The sequence below is a fragment of the Vicugna pacos genome, chromosome X, assembly GCF_048564905.1.
Source record: "Vicugna pacos chromosome X, VicPac4, whole genome shotgun sequence".
In the NCBI taxonomy this organism is placed as follows: domain Eukaryota; kingdom Metazoa; phylum Chordata; class Mammalia; order Artiodactyla; family Camelidae; genus Vicugna; species Vicugna pacos.
Window position 1 is genome coordinate 93,293,099 of NC_133023.1, and position 23,855 is coordinate 93,316,953.

Genomic DNA, 23,855 nt, shown 5'->3' on the forward strand with positions numbered 1-23,855 from the left:
CCATAAGCGAGAAAAAGGTACTTCCAAACTCTGAAGCCCAAAATGAGTGAAAGCTTCCTTTCACACCAAGTTCAGGGGGGACTCATTCTTGGCCCCCCAGTTAACTCCGGCTCTTCCTGTTCATGGATGATTAACCAAAACTTGAGCCTTTTCCACCAGAAACAGTAACCTCTGGCTAGAAACAGATCAGGACAAGTCTGAACTTTACCACACAAGGCAGGAACCCCAAGCCCTGCTTTGAGGCGGCTCTCACTTCAAAGCCTCCTTTCTTTTAAATACAAACAGGGTGAACAACTGGCAATCGACAAAACAAAAACCATCCAGCTTCCCTTTTCAGATGGCCCGAAGCTCCTCCTTCCCTCCCTCTGCGCTGGAAACACACCTACTCTGTAAGTTCTCTGAATGCCAAAAAATGGAGTGAGGGACCACGTGTAGAATGCAAGATTCAACAACTTCTCAGGATGATTAACCCTTATCTGGCCCTTTGGGGGGACTTTTTTAACATTGTGATAAGATACATACATAGAAGTTCCCATTTAAACCATTTTAAAGTGTACAGTTAAGTGGCGTTTAATATATTCACCATGGTGTACAACCACCGTCACTATCTAGTTCCAAAATATTTTCATCATCTCAAAAGGAAACACATTAAGCAATCAAAGTCCATCGCCTTTTCCCCCAGCACCTAGCAGCTGCCAATCTCCATTCTGTCTCTATAGATTTGCCAATTCTAGCCATTTCATATAAAAAGAATCATGTCATATGTGGCCTTTTGTGTCTGGCTTCTTTCACTTAGCATCATGTTCTTAAGATCCCTCCAGGTGGTAGCACGTATCAGCACTTCCTTCCTTTCTGTGGCTAAATAGTATTCATTTTACCCATGGACCACTTTTGGGCATATAGTACTTTAGCGTTTGCAAAGGGCTTCCAGGTCCACTCTCACACTTTTAGAAAATTTTAGTGATTTTTAAAATAGATAAGCAAACTGAGGCTCACTGAAGTTATGTGGCTGGGCCACAGCCACGGAGCTCTTGAAGTGGCTGAATCAAGACTGAAAAATATCAGGCCTCAGACTAAATCCCACATGAGTGTCCCTATTTCAGATTGATAAATGTTCATCAAACACCTACTAGGTGTCAGATACTGCTCAGCCCTAGAGGAAGGGGGGATAGACAAGCCAGAAAGAGTTTAGGGTTTAGCGTACTGGGTAAGGCTCATGTGCAAAGGCTTGCTGACATAGAATGTATTCACGGTATGCTTGGTTTTCCCAGGGGATGCATTTCTCCTGATCCAGCACTGGGGTACATTCGCTGGTGGGCAGGGGGAACAGAGGATGTACTTAGTGTCTTCCAAGCCAAGAACTAGTTGAGTCAGGTTCACTCTCTCAGCTTTGAGGGCCCTTCTCTCGGCCTCCTGGGGAGCTACCTTGGTTGCCAAATGTGCCAGTGAGGCTTCCTCCCTTAGCGTGGGTGGTTGTCTTGCAGCCCTCTAGTCTCTCCCTCTACCCAGCCCAGCCCTCCCGCAGCCATCAGAGTGAGCCTTTGACATCACGTGAACAATGTCCCTCCCCTGCTTAACCCTGCCCCTCTCCCCCTTGGTACCCCATTGCTTTCCAGATCAATTCCCAAGTCATCCCCCAGATCTGAATCTTGGCTCTTGGGCCAGAGTCTACATTACCAGCTTTCTTCCTGGCCCTTTCCAGCCCCGTATCTTGTGCTCGGCCCCACAAGAACATGTCATCATTCTCCATCATGCCCACACCCTTACCCTGCCCCTGCTAGGAACACCTTTTCACTCCCCTCCATTCTTTGGACAGATCCTTCATACTCATCCATCAAGACTCAGCTGAGATATCACCTCTTCTGGAAAACCTTCATGAATTCCCCCAAGCAGAGCTAATGGCTCCTGCTTCTAGGCCTCCAGGGCACTATCTACGAAAGTGACTACTACACTTTCCCTTCAGCAGAAGTCATGCTTTCTCTGAGGATTCATTGACCCCGAGCCTCCAAAAGGTCTTTTAGGCTTTACCTTTGTTTGAATGCTTATTGCCTGCAAGACTACAGATTCACCTGATGGGCAGTCTCCCAGGGGGGGAAAAAAGGCCTAGAATTATATCTGAAATCTCCTGATTTTTAAATGTTAGTGACTGCTTCCAAACTCTTAAAAGTTTGCTGGACAAACTCAGCCTGTCTTTCAGCCTAGACCTCACCAAGTAACTTTCCTTTCTTGCCCCGAGCCTCTCCTTTTAGAGCAATGGAGCAAGCAGTATCTTCTGACCACTTGCTAGGTGCAGAGATTGGTTCTGAGAAGACTCTAGAAACTTGTAAGACCAGACGCCTTTGAGGGGCTGGCATCCTGCTTGGGCAGGCAGGATCCATATCTACATGGAGAAAGACACTGGTGAAGATAACACCAAGTTGTGCACGTCCCTCCAGGCCCTCATCCCGATTTGCTCTTTGTTTCATGGTTGCCACTCTCCTCTTGGTCCCTCTGGAAATTTACAGAAGTACCAGTAATTGAAGGATCAGCCACTTTGAAGAAGTTATATGTAGTCTGTTCCTGTCTCCTTATTCCATACCTCCCTTCAGTATTCTTTCTAGAATGCCTGAAGTTAGCCTTATTGTTCCTTCTCTCTCAAAGAGTTCATCTATGTTTACAGCTTTCATCACCAGCTCCAGGTACCTAGCCACCATACTTTCCTGTTTGTGCCAGTGTTGTCCACTGTTTTCCCAGGACCATTGTCATCATACTCCCTCTCTCTTCATTAATAACCTGGACTGGGTTTTCCTTTCCACTTGACTGCCCTCAACCCTCGTCCAAGCTCCATTACCTCTTGTCTGGACTATAGAGTCAACGACTTTAAATCTTCTGGCCTCCAACCTCTCTCCAACCATCCACCCATGGACTGTCACAAAATCAATCTTCCTATGGCATGGTGTCCAAGTGTCACACTCTTTGGTAAAAAAATCTGCCATTGGAAGACAGTCTCACAATAATAACATATTTGTTTAGTGCTGCTGAGTTTAGGAATTGCTTCCATATGTATTATCTGTGAAGTATGTATTATTTTTCATAATTTATGGGTGAGGAAACTGATTCAGAGCCTTAAATTGAGGCCCTCTGAGTCCAAGTTCAATGACACAGTCACTTCTCACTATGCCCCAAGCCCTAAGTATGCCCAGGAAGACTTCGGAGACAGTGCAAGTTTGATGAGTAAAGGCGTGGAGAAGGTAGGGCTGCCTATGGGCCATGAAGGATGGAGAAGACTCCCTAGGCAGAGAGGAGTGGGGATGTATAAGGCCAGCAAAGGCCAGTGAAGACACACTTGACCAAGTACAGGTTCATCTGGGAGACTATCATGAAGAAAGGTGCAGGATAATGGGGGCACATTACAGGGGAGGGCAGTGCCATCTTGATCCTATCAACACTGAAGATTTATAAGCAGAGAATGAAAAGATGAAAGTAGTGCGTTGGAATGATGTGAGGAAGCAAGGAGGCATAACACGGACTGAAAAGAGGAAAGTAGGCCACTGCAGTCTTCTCAACCAAGTGATGAAGTCCCAGCATTTCTGCATCCACGGATTCTCTATGGAGAGCAGAAAAGAAATAAAAGACAGACAGAAGAAAGACAGTGTTTCCCAGTAAAAGACACTAGGCTCTAGGGAGTTGACTCCTGGTTCTGCTGTTTACAGTCTGTGTGCCCCTAGACAAATAACTTACCCTCTCTGAGCCTCATTTTTCTCATGCGTTATGTCTACACTGTGAAAATGTCCAGAGAAAATATATGACAAGCATTCCTCTTGGCCTGGAGCATGTTGAATTCCTTTTTTGTGCCCTCAGCACCAGGCATGGAGGAGAAAACACATATACATTGAAATAATCGGAAAGCATTTACCATACTGCCTGGTACAAATTTATTTATCCATCCACTCATTTCTTCATTCAATGAGTATTTTTTAAAGATCAACACTCTTTTAGGTTTAGGGAATAGATTTAGGAATAAAACAATGTCCCTTTCTTCATGGAGCCTAAAAGTTGGGGCTCAACAAATATTAGCTAATACTTGTGTTATTATGGTTATTATAAATTCCATCTACTTCACAATTTGCTCAGACCCAGCCCTGCCAGCACTGCATGCTATTTAGCGTGATGGTTAATTGGTCTAATTATTGTGTATTGGGATACATGAATCACATTTGCATTGGTCCAGAATTAGCGTGGAATTAAACAAGTTGTAGAACAGAGGGGAATCTGTTACTTTCATATAGTATTGGCTCTCTCACTACAGAGATGGTGTTTGTGATTATCCCCACTTTCCTGATGTGATAACTGAGGCCCAAAGAGGAACATGGACATTTTTATGCAATAATTACATAGCTACTGGTGTTGATATTTTCTCATACTTTACAACTGCAAAACTTTCATGAAGTCTGTAGCTTTTATGGGGGAGGGTATAGCTCATTGGTAGAGCATGTGCTTAGCATGCATGAGGTCCTGGGTTCAATCCCCAGTACCTCCAGTAAACAAATAAATAAATGTCTGTAGCTTTTGTAAAACTTACAACTCATGTATCATGCTTTTAGGAGAACAAAAACTGAAGGTGGTATGGGAAGAGGGCTGGTTAGTCTTCTGTACACCTAAGCTCTTATTTATAGTCTGACTTAAAAGGGCATCTCTAATTACTGAAAAAAGAAAACTTGACTTTTCAGCGAGTACATTTCCATGTAATGGCAAAACCGTTGCCATAGATATTCATTACTCCAGCTTGTTGCACATGATTTGACCTACAGCTTTAGATATAAGATGTGTATTTCAATATAATTGGGAGAGAATTCCTTCTCTAATTTACTTGCTGGACACGCATGGTTCATTCATGGAAAGAAACGTGTTTCTTTATATCCTTTTGATTCAATAAAAACACTAATACTTTGTGTTGGGCACTTAGATTGCGAAGGCACTCCTGGAACATACATTTTTCAAAATTGTTTATATGACTGTTCCACATCTCGCCTAGCTGATGAGAAAATCGCAGAGGCAAAGAGGCAGCATGGAGGCAGGAAACCCAGCATTGTCGGAGCAGAGGCTACTAGAATGTGAGATCTGGAAGGGACCTTGGCATTTGTCTAGTCAATCCACCTCAAACTTGACCTTTCGTTTTTTTGTTTGAAATTTCAAGCCGGTGAAAGACTGTCAGAGGCAAAACATAGGTTCCGACTGGAACAGTAGCCATAGTGATGGCTGTTTTTCCAACCTTCCTGCTTATACTCAGGATTTCACCTGAGAACACAGGCTCCTGGTGTCAGGCATACTGTGACTCAAGATGGTGAAGGACACCTAGGGACATGGGGTACTGCCTAGTGCATTTCATATCCATTCTCTACCTTGTTTGGAAAAACAGACAAGCTATCTGGTGGCAGTTTCACTTTCGTAGGGCTCCAAGGAGCTGAAGGGCATCCTCCCCACTGCTGGCCCTGAGCATTATGAAACTTGCCCCTCCTCTATGAGGATCAGGGAAACTGAGCTACAAAACCAGGGCCCAGTTAGAAAGAGATAGAACCTTTCAAAGGGACATAAGGAAATTCTTCATGAAGTGCCAATTGAGCCCAACAGGTTTTTGGACTTGCACTTCAAACCTGAGAAGTCCGAATGAATTCCTTTTCTTCCTTTCTTCCTTTTTTTTTTTCTTTTTCCTGTCTCCTCTTCTTTTTCTTCTTTTTTTTCCCTAGCACCTTCCTCCCTGCTTTCATGTGAAGAAACAATGTGCATTTTTAAGGAGACTCAGCAGGGAGTAGGCATTTTTATTCCGAAGAGATACCACAGATAAAAAGAGCTGAAGAGAGTCAGGGTCAGACATAGTTTGACATTTGTCACTTTCTAACCAGTGATGGGTAATGTCTACAGAACGGCTGCTGTTACTGCTGCTGCAACAATAACGCATTCAAATGAGCCAAGAAACGATTAAACCTGCACAGAGTCGGAGTACGCAGCTGAATTCAGGCTGCACACACAACACGTCCCTCACTGAAGTATACTTGCTTCCCTTACCCAGATTTTTGAGAATTCTAACGCCGTTTTCTTTCTTTTTTGTTTTTTAAGTTTTTTTTTTTTTGAGGGGTGGGGAAGGAAGATAATTAAGTTTAATTTTTTTTAATTTATTTTAAATGGAGGTACAGGGGATTGAACCCAGGACCTCGTGCATGCTGAGCATGCGCTCAACCGCTGAGTTCTACCCTCCCCTCTTAACCACCGTTTTCTTAATTCTCCGACCACGCAGTGCGGTATTCCGGCAGGCACGTGGTTTGCCGGGAAGGAGGACTATGCAGACACATTGGCAGGAATGAGTAAAGGGGCTCTTCCCTGCTCCTCCATTTCCACCACCTCCAAGAACTTCTCAGGGTCAAGGTAAGGAGGCAGCTAAAAAAATGTATCAAAAAATATTTGTTTTCACAAGTCAAATCTCCGACTTTAAGTATTCTAGTTGGTGTGACTCCTCACTTTATTTCCTTTAAAGTATAGATTTGTGTCAGGTTGTCTGCCTTTGATAAATATGTACAAATAGTATGATTTCTTAAATTTGCTGGTTTTAGGCAATGTTTTAGTTTGTGTGAATAAAGGAATTTGAGAAAACCTTCTGATGGTGCTAGAATGTTCTAGATCTTGATCCACATGGTGGTTCCATAAGTGTGTACATATGTAAAAATTCATCAAGCTATATATTTCAGATTTATGCACTTACTGTATGTATGTTATACAAAAAGGGGGATACAACAAACCACAACTATAATTTTTTTCAGTGGAAGGGTTAGGGGTGTGTGTGTGTGTGTATGTGTGTGTGTGTGTGTGTACACTTTGGAGTTTTTTGTACTTTATGGTAAATACGTGTGGATTTTACAGTCTCAAAAATAATAAACATATATTTTTAAAATGAACATCACTGTCCTGGTGAAGAGAAGCTCTCATTTTTCTTTCTTGCTTTGTTATTTCCTCCCTAATGTTTCCTGCCTGTTACTTACATTATATCTCAGCTCACTTAAACTAACATCTTTCTTCTTGCATTATTCGCAAGCATTTACAAAGCAGCTACTTCTGAAATCTAGCACCTCAGGGCTCTCAGCTGGGTATGGCTGTGGGTGATGATTAGAATTCGGTGCTGAGTTATCCAGGCAAGGCCTGGCCAGGATGCTCAGAAGCTGGACAAGCTGGAAGAGTGAATGAACCAAGTCCTGGAGGGAGATGCGAGGATGAAGGATGAGAAGTGACTGTATAGACACAAGCGTCCCAGGGCCAAACTGGTGGCATTAACAACTACAGAGCTGAAAGTGGAAAACCAGGAAGAAACTACATAAGCTCAGAGCTTGGTTGTAAACTTTGGAGGAAAGTCAAGAATACAAGCTACAAATTCTGTTGAGGGGCTTGGCTCTGCTTTAACAGTCAGGAGAACCTGGATGCCTCACTGCCAAACTGCTTAAAGGTGATAGGATGTGACGGTCGCCTCCTTTAAGTCAAGTACTGTAAGATGTTGCACTTTTAAGACTCAATATTCATTTGGTTCCTTTGTTGTTTCTTTCAGGCTGGTGGAAGAGGTTGTTACCTATCTCTATATAACAGCTACTATCTATTGAGTTATTCTCATCTATACACCTTCTCTGAAAATATTATTTCCCACCTTTTGCGCACTCGCTATGTGTTATTTAATCTTTGTGGCAACCCCCAGGAGGTAGGTTCTGAATCCCCATTTCACAGATGAGGAAACTGAGGCTTAGGGTAATTAAATCGCTTGCCCGATTTTTAATTTTTTATTTTTTACTGCAACAGCTGCTGCCGCTGCCAGTAATTTAGACATCTTGGGCACTGCTTGCTAAGTTGGGATATTACCCATAGGGACCAAGGGCGGCTGTGGAAACAGAAATGTTATAAAGGTTGAAGTGCTGAGCTGTCAGCTATGCCCAATTCTGGCTTCACAAAGCTAGTTCTTTACTAGAAATGAGGAGGAGCAGCTGGTCACAGTCCTCCCCCAACCTGGGGAAGGCTGCTTCCCTGATCGGAAGGAAAAGCAGCAAAAACTCCAACTCTACCCCCGACCCCCGAGGAAGCACTGCATTGCAGCCTCTCCACCCATTCCGTGAAGGAACACAGCTCCAGCCTGCACCACGGCCTCTCCATTCATCGCTGTGTCCCTTCTTTGAATTCTGTTTTAAATGTTACTTGACAATTGGATAAAATCATATTTCAAAGAATGCACTGGACAACGTGTAGCAGGGACCCATTAAAACACCGCTTTGGTATATACAAAAATATACTCCTTTTCACAGATTTAAATACTTCTCAGCTCTCTCCAAAGGACTGCATGACAGATGGTTTCAAAGCGAGTCACATTTACAAACAGCAGACAAAAATATTATTTAGCAGATTCTCCAAGAGTTCTGAGCCTTCCAGAACCAACCTTTTCCCATGGGTGCTTTTATTTCTAATTTGTGGAGGCGCAATGAAAGAATCTCTCCACTTCCTAGCAACCTCCGTGTGTGTATTTCCTGGGCTTGCAGAATATAAGAGCTGAAAGAAATTCTAGAGCTCTGGAGCTGACTCTTGTGTTATTTTCAAAAATACTACCTCGGCCTGAAAAATATGAATTCTTAGCCCATCGCAAACATTAAGCCAAAAGCCAGGGTTGGGGGATGGGAGGGTCTACGTGAATAAGAGCAGAATGAACTGATAAAAGGAATTGTCACCAGAGTTATGAATCATATACACAGCCATTTGGTTAAGTAAATTATGCTTCGATTAAAGCCATCAAACAGGGACCACCTCCTGGACAACTGCTCTGCTTCTCAAGTTGTGAAAAAAGTCACGTATCAAGCACATATTATGGGGTGGGGGGAATAGCTCGGTGGTAGCGTGCATTCTTAGCATGCACAAAGTCCTGGGTTCAATTCCCAGTACCTCTTAAAATACAGATAGTTTTTTCAAAAGCACAAATTATGAAAAGGAAATAAGCCACAGCCCTGACCTGTCCCCCAGGAGCATCTACCCTTGGTGGGGACCGAAAAGTTAAGTCACAAAGTAGGCAGCCGGTATTAAATGTGTGTTATAGCCAGTGGTCCTCATCAGGGGAGGGGGGATGTGGCTTGGCTTTCTGGGGGTGGGTCCAGGCAAGGAGAGACATCCACACCAAAGAGACCTCAAAGGGATAGGAGGAGGGTGGAGGGCATGTCAGATAAACAGAATGCCTTGAATAAATGGCCTAGAGGATGAGCATATGGGAATGCCCAAACTGGCTGGGAGGAAAGGCTGCTTGGCCATGTCAGTGTGACCCATTAGATTCTGTTCTCTTCCTGTACCAGTGAAGACTGCCGTCTTTCTCTCACTGTCAGCTTTGCCCTGAAAACCAACAGTATTTACACCATCTTTAACGGGTACCCACCAGAAGAAGAAGAAAAAATCTGAGCAAGGCAACAATATAGACCTCGCTTGCTTTCTGATGAACAGCACAATTGTGGGCTGTGGGAGCAAAGCCATCCTACAGAGAGTTGGTGCATTTTCATCTCTTACAGTGAAATTTTCGTGTTTATTCCTCCCACTCATGTTCTAGAATTTTATTTATAACACTTTCTGGCCTGCTCTTTAAAGTGTGCGTGCGTGCCTCTGTGTGTGAGAGACTGACTGGGAAGCTAAAGTACTCTATTGGGCTTTGAGCGTCTGGAAAACAGGCCCCACATCCATTCCAAGTATAATTATGATCCATTATGCAGGAGGAGCAGCGGTATAGACGGTGCCCCTCTGTTCTGGCTGCACCATCTTGCATAGCTGCCTCCTGGGCTCATAGCCATCCATTCCGTCCCAGGAAGGCTGCCTTATTCCCCAGGGCCTGCTGCCAGGCAGGTCCTGGACCAGACCACCCAGACAGGTGGCTACAGGTGTCAAGAGAGAGGCCACCAGCCCAGCTGGGCACCTGGCATGGAGCTGACTCAGCCTGACAGGCAGGAAGTGCTTCCCAGATCCAATGGGGAGGAGTGGGCCTCCTTGCCCTGGTGTGTGGCCTAATGGTAGTGGCTGCAGGCTGCAGAGGGAACGGATGGAGGAGGGGCTGGCCCACACTGAGGCCACAGTGAGCCCTGGTATCTTTCTTGGGACAGGGCTGCCTTTTCAGCCCCACCCAAGGCTGGACAACCAGTCACTTGCCTTTCACTGGGGTGAGGCTCAGAGATGGGCAATCCCTCCTGCTGCAGGTCAGGGCTGAGGGCTCCTCCTCAGGACGGACCTACAGGGAGAGAGAGCAGCTCGGCACTGGGGGGGCTGAATTGATTCAACAGAGTTTTTTCCTCTGCTGTCTTATATCTGTGTTAACTCATTCATTGATAGGGGGCAACATAATGTAGAGTGGAGAATCCTAGATTTGGAATTAGATCAACTTGTGTTCAAATCCTTGCTCTGCCATTTCATTCCTATGCGATCTCAGGAAAGTTATTTAATCTTTCCAGGCTTCAGTTTCCTCATCTGGAAAATGGGAATAAAAATAGGGCATTCCATGAAGGGTGGTTGTGAAGCTGGAAAGTATCTTGAACATAATATACAGATACCAAATATTAGCTTTGTTTTTTGCCTCAATGTGCCATACTGATTTTTAAAAAATCCATTTCAAAGACCATGAAGAGGGGGGGAGGGTATAGCTGAGTGGTAGAGCGCATGCTAGCATGCACAAGGTTCTGGGTTCAATACTCAGTACCTTAAAAAGAAAAAAAAAACAGATAAATAAATAAAAACATAACTACCCCCCCAAAAGAAAACCCATGAAGAATCTATGTCAATTTCTGTTGATCTAAATATTGCTTTAAATACATGGATCACTGCCTAGAATTTTAGCCAGCATCTTGCTATGGGGAGATGTGGCTGTGATGGTTTGTTTTATAGCAGGGTTTCATCTGGATATTCAAAACTTTTTATTCTTTGGTGTTTATTCTTGCTGTGTTGTCTTCAGATTTATTTTTCACACTCCTGCAGAAGCCCTCCAGGTTGGACCCAGGTCTTCTTGTTTTTGCAGATTAATGTTTCTGAACAAATAAATACATTACATCAAAGGCCTATTCAGCCATCTCAGCAAGATATTGAAACACCTCCATCTGAAGTCAAGGAAGTCCCCAGAGTTGTCAGCTTGATCACTGAGCCTGAGACCAGAGAGAAAGGGGAAGCTGGCCAGCCTCAAGGTCTTTTTAATTGCTCCAAACAAAAGGTTAATGAGGAAGTGGAGAGGCCCTTCCTGGGGGGACACAAAGGCAGAGCCCTTCCCTCAAGGAACTTAGAATCTCCCCTTGGCTCACTGCCTTCCCGATTATACCCTCTTGTCTGTTGTTTTGTAAGTGTCCTTAAGTCTTTTCTCAAGAGAGTCCCCTGAAGATGACTAATTAGGCCTATAAACCCATCGGAGACAAGGGCCTTGGCTTTTCTTTCTTTTGTTTCCCTCTCCCTCTCAAGGCGACTGGAACAGTCCTCGGCACATGGCTGAGCCTCAATAGAAGCTGCTGGCTGTCTGACCTTGGGGACTTGGTCAACAGGCTAGTTAGCAGCCCCAGCTTAAGTTGTGTAAAGTGGCGTTCACGAGTGACTGTAGCTTGCAGGCTGGCTGGCTGGCTTGCTGGTTCAGACGGTGCAAAAGCCATCACAAAGTGCAGGCCTGCCAAGGGCAGTTCAGTCCAGAAAGCCAGCCTGGGAGCAGATGGGCATGGGCGAGGTGGCAAAGGGGGTGGCTCAGTCATCTCCTTCAGTAGCTTGGATGTAATTACCTCTACAACGTGTGCCCAGGTTACCTACTATGGAATTGAGTCTTTGACAGCAAACTGTCTATTAAAAGTGATAAAAGCCAAAGGGAGTGGGCAAGGGGAAGTGGTGCGGGGGGAAGGGTTGGGGAGGCAGGACGGGAGTGTCTATTTTGAAAAGCTTGACCTCTTAAGATATGTTTAATACTGTCAACATCAAGTATCTTTTAGTTGCTCCTATTACCCCCACAGTAAAGGGTTTTGTGTGATATTTGCTTCTGTTAGCTAAGGAGTCATTGAGCATATTAGCCAAAGCACAACATTCTGGGTGATAATGGAAATTCAGGGAAGCCTTTTTGTCCTGGGGGTGGGGGGTAGAGAAGAGCGTACCTGGAGCCAGGAAGGATTCCTAGTGGAACCATTGAGAATTAGGGACTGTCATGTCTCCTATTAGGATCAATTTCCTTCCCTTGTAGAAGCATAATGATGGAAAGGCATCCATCTAACCAACTGAATATCACTATAGCCACTGACCAGTCAAATCTGAGAGTCAAGGAATAATGTTCCTAAGGCCTCTTGGGGGAAGAGAGCAGATTTAATCCATGTGGTTTCTAAAGGAGAAACTGGGAACAAAGGGTGGAAGTTACAAGGATGCAGATTTCAATGCTATATAAGGAAGAGCTTTCTAAACCACTAGAGCTGTTAAAATCTAAATGGGTTGCCTGCTAAGGTAATGAGTTCTCCATGTGGGTAAGTGTTTAAGTTTCTGATTTAGTCCTCCTAACCACATATCCTGCTTCTCTGCCCAAATTTGCAAAACCAAAGGCCTAACCGCCCATGATTCAAAGTGACTAAATGTGAGATCCTGGCATCCTAGTCTCGGGGGCTGTTGGGTCCAGGGCCAGTTCCAGCTGGTATAATGGGGATTTCTTCCTGTAGAAATCAAAGTAGGGTCCTCCAGGCCTGTCCCCGGGGGTGGGGGGGGAGGGGCGTGGCTCCAGACCAAGTACTTCCTGGAGTGAGTTGAGATGCTCCTGCTTTGCCCCTCGGGGAGTTGGACACTCCAGGTGTTGGACCTTCCTTCTGTTATTGGGCTTTCTGGGTTCCAGGCGGGCCATCCGGCTGTAGCATCCCACCTGTTCAGTCACTCTCTAAGGCAGGTCCATTCTTCTGCCCCAAGGAAGAGCTGCCACCAAGCAAGCTTGGCAAGTAAATACAAGACGTTTACAAACTCCAAACCATTTTTCACTAGTTCGCCAGTCCCCTAAAGGTACTCTAAAAGACATGAAATTAGCATTCTTGACCTTTGACCCTACACAAATCATCATTCTCTGAAAGAATGGCTATTTGCAAAGCAGAATTCAGCCATTCAGGTCTGATAGACTCCACCTGGAGATGTGCACTTGGAGAGGCAGATTTAGAGCCTCTACCTTCAGTTTCATCTCAGTTTTAAGTGTATTCAGCCCTTAAATGAATATTCATTTTGAAGAAAGCATTTAAGACTTTTGAGTGCTACTTTCAATGATAATATTTAACATGGGGTTGGGGAAATTTATCCATTTATAATTTATAAAGTGTTTTCAAGAACCTGGACTTACAGGAGCAAAGACTCAGCACCCCTCCCCCGGAACATATATACTCAATAAATATTAAGATCTCAAATGAAAATTCGGATGCCACTGTCCCATTGGGGTGAAGGCAGATTTGGTATTGTCACCCACTCTCAGTTTATAGATGAGGAAATTGAGGCTTATAGATGTTCAGTGACTTGTCCTCTCACCTCATCTGCCAATCTGGAGCTAAACAGGGAAAGCAGAAGCCATGAAAATGGATGGGCCCCTGTGCTGTTCTGAGGCAGGAAAATCTGCTGCGGGGCAAGTGAGTCTTTGCTGCAATCTCTTTGTATTGCTTTGTGCCCTGCCTCCTATCTAAGCTGCAGAGTTGTGGCTGTCCAGCAGGTTTGGGGTCTGAAATGTCTTCTACCACCTTCAAATCTTACCGGAGAGAAAAAAGAAAAGCTTTTCATTATTCTAGTAATTCAACCACCCAGCTATTTTCCTGAGTTTCTTTGCTGTTTTTGTTAGATTTGAGGAAGACTTTATTATTGTCAGATTCTCTTTGATTTTTAAAAGTTTTTAAGGTTAAAAAAATTTTTTTACCTTTTTTTTTCTTTTTTAAGAGGGAAAAGTCTAAAACTGGTAATGTCCCAGCTTCTCTCACTCTCTTTTCAATAACTTGTAAAAAAATAAATAAACTTAAAAAAATTAGGCACCTTGATTGTTAACATCCTCTCTTGATGGCTCAGAGCCCACTTCAGTGCACTTTCATGAGTGGGTACAAAGACCCTGTGGGTCCCCTTTCCATCCACCATCACCTCCCTTATGGCCCTTGAGGACATCAGGAGCTTGCTTTCCATGAGCTCCTGTGAAGAGTAGTAAGGCTGAGCTGATCAGCAACTTGTACCATACTTGGGCCTGGAACTTGAGTTCCTGGAACATACCAAGACTGAGCCCTTTGGAGGAGAGCTGGGGGAGATGGAGCCAGGAAGGATTGTTACAACCACCTCTGCTCCGCCCCCAATTCTAATGGGCAATGAGAGGGGAGGGTAGTGGGACAGAGGTCTCTGGGCATAGCTGGAAACAAAGACAAGAATCAGTGGGGAACCTGCTGAGGAAATTCTTGACAACGTGGGTGGCAGAGGCTGTCTGAGAGGGAGGCCTTACCATGTGTCAAGAGCCTGCTAGGTGTTACTTATTCATTTCTCGGTGCTTTCTTATGTTATTTCATTTAATCTTCCTAACAACCTCAAGAAATGAATGCTAAGATCCCAGATTGTACGGATGAAGATACAGAGAGGCGCTGGCACCTGCCCAGGGTCACACCGCTGGCTGTCCCGTGAGGCTGGCTTCAGTGCTCCTGTTTCCTGCTTGGCTGCAGCAGGCCAGCGGCCCCAACACCATCTGACCGGGAAGAAGAAAGAGGAGATGGCAGGAGATGCTTTGCCTTCCTGGGTTTCTGCAGTTTCCAGGCCCGACACTGAACGGGGAGGGTCTGGAGCTGCTCTGCTCCTCTGCTTGGTGCCCACCGACCTCCTCCTGTGTCGACCCCCCAGGTACCCCGGGAACACACAGTCTTTAGTGTGCCGCCCTCCCCCTTCCCTTCCCTCCACCCCCCCTACAAACTGGAGCTCTTATCCTCGAATTCAACCCTCCCCGGAAGCAGGAATCTATGTGCTAATGTGTTAATCCTCCTATTCAAAAGGTCGGTACTTCCCTACTGTGGGGACCAGCCACAGCCTATAACCTGCCCCATACAGTATTTCTGTCCTGGGGTGAGCCTTGTTCCAGCCTAATTATAGCACAAAGGGGAGTTTAGACCCACTCGGGCAGTTGTTTAAATTTACTGGGAGCAAATGGGGCTAGGGGATTTGGAAGGTAGCAATAGGGTCCCGACTTCCAAGTTACTGGAGATCACATGATGGCCAGGGCTCTGAGAGGAACTGAGAGGGCTAGAGAGGAGAGTCCTGAGTGTGTACCTGAGCTAGAGGGATTCCCCTCAAAAGGCAGGAGACTGACCTCTTGGAGGAATGCAGCCCTCCCTCTGGGGGCCATCAGGAGCCTGTAAAAAGGTGGCCTCCCCTGTAGGAACCTTTCCTTCCTGTGTGGGAGAGAACTGGGCTCCAGTTGCAACCAGACCATTCTGAGAAGGCCTGGAGAGAAGGGAATGGTGGGAACAGGCCCCCGGGGCCTTTCATAATGGTGGCAGGGAAGAGAGGCAATGGTGGCCTCACTGTCTGGCTGGGACTTCCCAAAGGACAGAGGCCTGGGGGTGTTATGGGCACCTGCTCCTACTTTGCTGAGCAAATGAAACAGCAGGGAAGATATTCTGCCCCTCTCCTGCCTCTCCTCGGCCACTGTGGTATGGCAGTACCTGGAGGAGGAGGAGGAGGAAGAGTAGGAAGATGAGGGCCTGGTCATTGGACATGGGAAGCTGCTGAAAGGACTGGTGTTTAAAGGGAAGGAGCACTGGACTGGGATTCAAGAGTCAGGGATCCAATCCTTTTCAGTCTCTGACCCTGTATCTTTCTTCATTTTCTCGCTAAGGAGGTTGGGCTAGCTCACTGATAGGGACCTTCCCAGCTCCAATATTCCAGAACTGACCTCCTGAGGAGAGTTTCTGGAAGTTAAAAGGTGGGACAGAACATGAGGCTGGAAGACACAGAAGAGCTTTCCCCCTGGTGAGTCAAAACTGGGATGCCATGATGGGTGCCACCGCCACAGTCAACAGCCTCGGCCCCACCGCTCTCCCCGCCTGAAGCCCTCATGTGAGGCTACAGATAACCAGCCATGGCCGCCCCCACCGGTCCCTGGGACTCACTGAAGAGCACAAGTCTGTATTTGCCCTGTAAAGACCTGACTGACAGAAGGCCCAAGATCCCAATGGGCAAACAGGGCAAAGTGTGAAAAAACATATTACAATCTCTTCTAACAATCTTGTGATTAAGGATAATGAATTTTCTCCCTTTTGCATGTTTTCCAACTTTTCGGGAAGGTGTTTATATTAATTTTTCTAAAATTTGTTTTCCTAAAAGGAAGTTTGCCAGGGACAAACTGATTTTGATGGCAAGGTCAGATTGATCAGCCCTTCGCTGGGCTGAGATTTACTTTGGAATTATACTGTCTAATATGCTAACCACTAGCTATGCATAGCTATTCAAATATAAATTAATTAGGATTAAGAACAATTTTAAATTCACTTCATCCATCGCACTAGCCACATTTCAAGTGCCTAGCCGCCACGTGTGCTAACGGCTACCATATTGGACAGTGCACATATAGAATATTTCCATCATCTCAGAAAGTTCTACTGGATAGTGCTGCTTTGGAACACATATGCAAATAGGTCTGAAAGTCAAAGTCACATCAAATGTGTGCTAATGGTACATTGGCCCTACTGAAGAGACCAAATATCTTTAAAGCACCTACTTGGAATCCTTTGCCCATAGTAATGTGATTGTTGCACTTTATTTCCTTATAGTCATTCAAAGAGGTGAACCCAACCTCCTTGGGCAACACTCTGTTACAGTTATTACATGATTGAAAGTAATAAAACCTTATTTCCTGAAAGTATGATCTTACCACTTTTAAAGTAGTAACTGACCTTTGGCTCATCTTTCTGGATCCCAGCTTCCTGCATCATTCTAGAAGACAGCCAGTCCATCTGAGAGGCTGCTGTTTCGCAAGATGGGTGAGGTCTGCCGGTAGATCCTGAGATGTCTGATAGGATTTTAAAGCCAGTTGTTACCCTGACACCTTATTCACAGAAAATCAGGCCTTATAGTGGGGAGTGGGGGTGTGGGGTAGAGTGGAAATAGAGTCGAGGGGTGGGGGGTGGGGCGAAGTCCAAGCAACAGTGACATTTGACTGTTACCCTGATGCTTCCTTCCAGGAAATGGAAAAAAAATCCTCCTTATAAGGAGTTTGTGAGACCCCAGAAATGCTAGTCTTTCCCTCTGATCCCTCCCCCAACTAAGAGAGCATATCCTTACCACACTTTTGCTGTGGTCTCACCCATTAACACTCCTCAGGGCAGTTTAGACATCGTTAAATGGGCCAGTCTGCTCTGACCAGGCCCTATACTAGGCATCGTGAACTCAGAAATGAGCAAGATCCCATCCCTGCCCTCAAAAAGGATTATACTTTTGCAGGGCACACAGGCATCTAAGCAATGTATTTCAACTCAGTGTGGTAGGTGCTACGTACAGGCATGTGCTGTGCTGTGAGGGCACAGAAAAGGGAAAATGCTGTATTCTGAATGCAGACATAAGGGGAGATTCCTGGAGGAAATGACAGGAGAACTAAATAAAGGGTGAGTAGAAGTTCACTCACCAAGACTAGGTGAGAATTGGGTGTTCAAGGAAGAAGCATGGAGGCATCTAACAGCCTGGCCTTGGCTGGTGGGCGGTGGAGGAGCAAAGACTAAAAACAGTTTGCTGTGGCACCAGCACAGGGCAGAGGTGTGTAGGAGTTGGGGACACCTGGGTAATGGAGTTGGCATGGTAGGCCACACAGGACCCTATGAAGAATTTGGACTTGATCTTAATGACAATGAGGACACCCTGGAAGGCATGCTGGTGAGAATGGACTATAGGGGAATTTGTCTGCATGGAAAAAATCAGCAGAGCATCAGAGATCCTGCTCCTATTCCCAACATATGTACTGGAATCACTCGATCAAGGTCACTGAGCTTCCAACCAAGTTCTATGTCTGTAGTACATTCCATTGTGTCTGAGAATGCACCACAGGAAGAGCCTAGGAATGGGCCAATAGGCGCATTTCCATTCATTGAAACTGGTCGATATGAATGACGCAAGGTACAAGGCACAGTGCTAAGCACTCTGGGAACTGAAAAGAAAAATAAGGCATGGCCACTGCCCTCAACCCTCCTGCTTTTTGAAAAATCTAAAAATATATCAGAGGCTTGGCTGTAATTTAAATGGTAGCACATGTAATACTACTCTGGGACGTGTAACCATGTTTAGAATGATAACGACTTCTAATAATAACTTTGGTGATATAAAAGTTTTTTCTCAGGAAATGACAGGCGTTTAGGCAGAAATTTGTGCTACCAAGACTAAAATATGATATTGAGCTTTTCTGATTGACCCAGAGAAGTGAAAATGTGACCAGAGTTCAAAGTTAGCTATTTCTTTCTATGGCTTTGGGTATACTCCTCCTCTGGACATCAGTTTGTTCTTCTAGAAAATGGACTATCCAGTCCCAAGAACTAATTCAATATACGCTTATATATGTGAGACATTTCCTTTTACGCTCTTTTGCTTTCTTTTTAAATTCCCGTTACTCTATTTCTCAGGAGGATTTGGTTCTCTTTCCCCCTATGATTTCCACAACGTTTCAAAGCTCTTCAAATGAAAATATGCGAGTCATGACTTGTGGGTAGCAAGTTAGGACTTGTGGGGACAGTTCGGGGGAGGGCAGACTCTGAGATCTTGCCAGCAACTGTTTTCCCCCTTGATTCGAACGAAGGAAAAGATCATGTTATTTATACAGCATAAGGTTCCAGATTTTCAGGAATGAAATCTGAGCCCAGCATGTCAACTATTGGTCTGGTCTGTCTTGGAATCTACAGTAGATGGATTTCTTTGTGCTGGGAAACATTAGGAAGGTCAATATTCTTTTCTGATTTTTTTTTTCTTTTAAGAAAAGGGTTCATTCTCACACTCTAAAGTGGTGGTATTAGATATCATCCAGATAATACACTCAATGGTCCTGCTGACTTTGGTTTCAAACATAAAGCCCCAGGGCAAACAGCTTTCATGTATTCAGTTACATGTTCTTTCCTTCACAGATAATGTTTTTCCACACATACTCCCAGCCCTGGAGGAAATAAAAAAGTGAACAATCAAATGAAATAAAAATAATGGTGATACTAATGAAAGTAAGCCCCAGATTGCAAGGAACCCAGAGAGACATCAGCCTGGGCTTCTCAATCCATCAGGAGTTGCTCCAGAAAAGGGGAACTCGATAGAAGCAGCAGGTTGGGCAGAAGCCTCCTGGCAGAGGTGAGCGGCAGCCCTGGTGGGTAGTGGAAAGAGTTCCAGGCTGGGGATCAGAGTCCTGCCCTCTTTTTGATGAGCTCTGCAGCAAGGTGGACTGACTTCCCCTCGCTGGCTTTCAGGTTCCTCATCTTCAAAAGAGAGGGGTTGGCTTAGACCTACAGGAAAGGACACAGCGCTGGAGTCAGGCAGCTGGAGGTCTGCCTCCTGGCTCTGCCACTGGCCAGTGTGTAACCTTGGACAGTTATTCTCTGAGCCTCAGTTCCCTCCCTGTAAAATCAAGGACAATAATACCTTCCTGACCGAGCTATCCTGAGGATTAAAGGGATAATGTTTTTTAAAGTGTCAGGCACATCGGAGCCAGCACTCAGGAAACTTGAGTTCCTTTTCGACTTCCTCTTTAAGTCTCTCCCAGCCCTAAAACACTCTGGCTCCAATCCAGTTCCTTTGTCTCCACAATCCAGTCCGGGGCTTGGAATAGTCCCTCGTTCCCAATCACTGCGGGAGCACACACACCTGAATTGTTTCTTTCAGTTTTCCAAATGGCCACTCAAACTTTCTTCCTGGGAAGTTCTGGCCCCAATTCACGGTCTCTTAAGAGTGTATAGTCCCAGTTTTTTCTTCCCTGACTCTACTTGGAATTCCCTTCCCCCAGGCGGTGGCGGGGAGCCGGGGGGACGGGACGGCCTGAGGGCCCAGCTCCCCTCCTCCTCGCATTCCCATCCTCCAGGTGTTTCGTACAAGCCCAAGATTTAGCAAGTGTTCCCATGCGGGAAGGGCCCAGACCCGGCTCATCTTCCAGGCTCTGGCTTTGGGATTAGTGGATCCCAAAATAGGGTCCCTTGGGGGTTGGTTTCTTGGTGGTTGAACTAACATGGCTGTGTGTGGTGGTCATTCTTTGGGGAGGGAACTTCTTGTTCTGATCTCCTTAATTCCAGGGAGGCTGCAGATATATATTTATAAAAGTAACATATATAATTTATATATATTTATAACAGTAAAAGAACCACATTACAGAACCTTTGAAAAGTGGAGAAAAAGAAAACTCCCTCCCTATTCATAATTACAACTCCTCAGCGCAGACACTGGTAGTATTTTAATTTTAAGTCTTTCCTTATTTATTCCTATATGCAAACACACACTTTGTTTTACCTTGCTTTCCACACAGTCAACTCTTCTAGGTAGATACTTCATAGTTACTATTTTATAAGTAACTAATAAGTTACTAATAACTTCGGACTACACCTAGGGGGTTCAGTGTCACTCATTTTACAATTTTCTTGTTGGCTCTTTAGGTGGTTTCCAATATTTATTGTAACTAACATTACAATGAATATATATTAGCATAATGCCTTTTCACCCAAATTTCTTACTACTTACCTTAAAGTCAGCTCCTAGAAATTGAAATATGGGGTTAATGAGCAGGAACATGTTTATGGCTCCATAAATCTTGCCCAAATACTTTCCAACGGGTTGAACCAATGTACACGCTGACCTAAAGCAGGTGAGAGTGTTCTTTCATCAAACCCTTCCCAGCACAGGTTCTCATCTTTCCTTTTTTTTTTTTAAATGGAGGTACCCAGGACCTCGTGCATGCTACACGTGGGCTCTACCATTGAGCAATACTCTCCTCACAATCATCTTTCTTAGAAAGTTGATTGTGTTTTTCAGGGTAACTATGCTTTGACTTCCAGTGAGAGGAACAAACACTCCCCTCTACCCCCTTGAGTTTGATTACTTGTCTTTTCTGGGTTTGTTTTTTAAGCAAGCCTTTTGAAGTGAGTGTGATTCGAATGAAGAAAGATGACTTAGTGAATCAAAACTGGAAGGTTGGCCCAATAATGCTGTCAAAGGAGACATGTGAAATGGAAGAAGTGAATGAATGTTCTCCAAGGAAAGGAAAGGCCAGGGGCAGTGGGGGATGAGCTGGGGAGGGGCTAAAAGGTGGAGCCAAGCCCCTTGCTGGGGTCCTAGTCACAGGTGTGAGAAAGATGTACAATATTTTGAAGAAGCGGCGGTTTGGACCAATTGAAAGCAAAAGAGGCTGGACTCCAGACAGGAAATCAGCATCAAGGATTTGGCGAAGAGATGAAAGAGAAGTGAATTTTGGATTAAAGAAATGACAATCTATCAGATACGGGGCGGCGGAGGAGGGAACCCCCTACTCTGACTCTCATTGACTGAACATGTTCCATGAGCCCAGACACTTTTTGGAGGCCATCTCGATGAGCCCTCACAATAACCCAAGGAGAGAAGTAACATCACTAGCCTTATTTGACACATCTTGAAACTGAGGACCCAAGGAGCTCAGTGCAGCAGCCAAAGCCTCATTCACATATGACAGAAATGAGAACTTGAGTCCATGACTTTCTATTTCAAAACTAACACCTTCAGGATCAAGAATAAGATGTAGACAAGGGAGGTTAGAGAAACAGCGTTTCTACAGCTTATGAAAGCCTGGGTGTCAGGCCCAGGCAGAAAAAGACCCCAGAGACCAGTGGCCCACAGCCCCAAATTCTTTTGGGGGTAGGGGCTCAGGCCTGCCAGCATCCCAGCCTGAATCTGAATAGGCTGTCCCTGGAGGCTGCTGAGCAGGGTCCAACAAGGATTCTGATTTCTAAATCCTCACCTATTTGGATGCCAGGTGCCTTAGAGCTTCGCTACTCGGTCAGGATGCCAGCGCCTCTTAGGACCAGCACAGTGAATGTGAGAACGCAAGGCTTTTTGTTAGCCTAACAGGCTTTCCTCTCCCCTAGATCAATGACGGAATGTGTCTCCTGCTCAATTTCAAGTACCTCCTCTCTCTCTCCCAATTAAAGTGGAAACTCTGCGGGGCTTAGCGGGTTTGTGGTAGACAAAGCCAGAGCTAGATTTTCAAAGGCACTTGTCTCCTAGCCCCTTATTTCAACTCCTCGTTATTTCACTAAAAAAATGGCTTTGGGTTTGAAACACAGATTGCTTGACTGGTCACCAATACAAATGCATTCTCATTTCATGACTTTCTATTCTGCACAGAGTCTTGGGAAGTATGGCTGGGCAGCGCACATCATTTGGAGATCTGAGTAACAGGGAAGCCATGGAACTAGGGAACTGTCTTAGTTGGGCTGGTTTCAAGGTCTGGGTTTCCAGAATCCCCACACTCAGCGCTCAGCAAGGAAGGAAATCCCGCTGGCTCATTGTCTTCAGAGACCAACAAACCTTTGTGTGAAACAACAGTAATAACAGATCATTATCATGACCTTCGTATTCATTCTATCTCTATCTCTGTATCCGAACGGAAATACTCCAAAATGTTAGCACCAACATGTTATGTTGCTGGGTGGTCTTATTATAGCAAAATTTTCAGTTCTTTTTTTTTTTTTTAGAAACAGAGGCGGGAGGGTATATCTCAGTGGTAGAGCTTGTGCTTAGCATGTACAAGGTCCTGGGTTCAATCCCCAGTACTTCCGTTAAATAAATAAATAAACCTAATCCTCCCCCCTCCCCCCAAAAAGAAACAGAAGCCAAGTTTTTTATTTGTTTCTTGACTTTGAAGCACTCCCCCTCGACGACATCCTTGGCCTGAGACCCTTTACCTTAGTCCTAAACTACCACACAACTGCAACCAACCGCTTCAGGGGGCTTGCCTCTCTGTCAGTTTGACAGAGGCCAATGCATTCCCCTAGTTTCTTGCGGTCACCAACCTTAATTAGGTTGCTTTGGGTTTCAGCACAAAGGGCCTCCACCAACTCCACAGACACAAGCTCATCCCTGTTGGATGCAAGCTCACAAAGACAGGCTTTGGCAGTTTCAGGAATTCCACATGCTAGGCCCTCCCGAATGGGATGGTCCTCAGCACCGCTTGTATCGCAATATTAACGTCCCCTACACCCCCAGTAGCAATGCCGTCCTGGGCCATGGCGGTGGGTTACCAGTGGAGCTAAATCTTGAACTCACCTGATCCCCAGCTTCCACGAGATTGGGGGCGGCAAGGAAGGAGCTAGACTTTTCATTAAGACTTTCCTGTGTTTTTCCCAGATTTCCATAACAAGGATGGCTTGCTTTGATATTTGGCAAAACAGTTAAGAAAACAGCAAGAGTTATTTATTTAAAATGCATTTTATTCAGGACCATCCAGGTGATGCATCGCCTAGCATATTTTTATTTAGCATTTAAAACCTGCTGGCACTGGTGAGATTCAAAGCAAAAAGGTGTGACTGTTTCAGGGAGGTTATTTATCAGGTACATTTTTGATGTTTACTCATTTCATTCTCCAGGTAGGTTTTCACTAGTATTCATAGTGCAGGTGAGGAAACTATGTCACGGAAAGTCACTGAAAGTCTCCAAAAGACCTCCAGCCCTGAACTGCAGAGAAGGGATTACACCCTGGCTAAAACCACACTGTAAATTAGTGGAGATTCTCAGCCCACAAGGCAGGTTTGCCTACTTTAGAGCTTGTGGTCATTAATTATATACCATTTTCTTCTATAATATATACACTCATACATATATGATTCTTGACATTTTAAACCTCGTAGTCTAGTTGAGAA

At 45.0% G+C, this 23,855-nt stretch overlaps 1 pseudogene; it reads right to left on the reverse strand.

The window, feature by feature from the left end:
- Nucleotides 1-19,379: 19,379 nt before the first annotated feature.
- On the reverse strand, nucleotides 19,380-23,224 carry LOC107034699 (small ribosomal subunit protein eS12-like; annotated as a pseudogene).
- Between the last annotated feature and the right edge of the window lie 631 nt (nucleotides 23,225-23,855).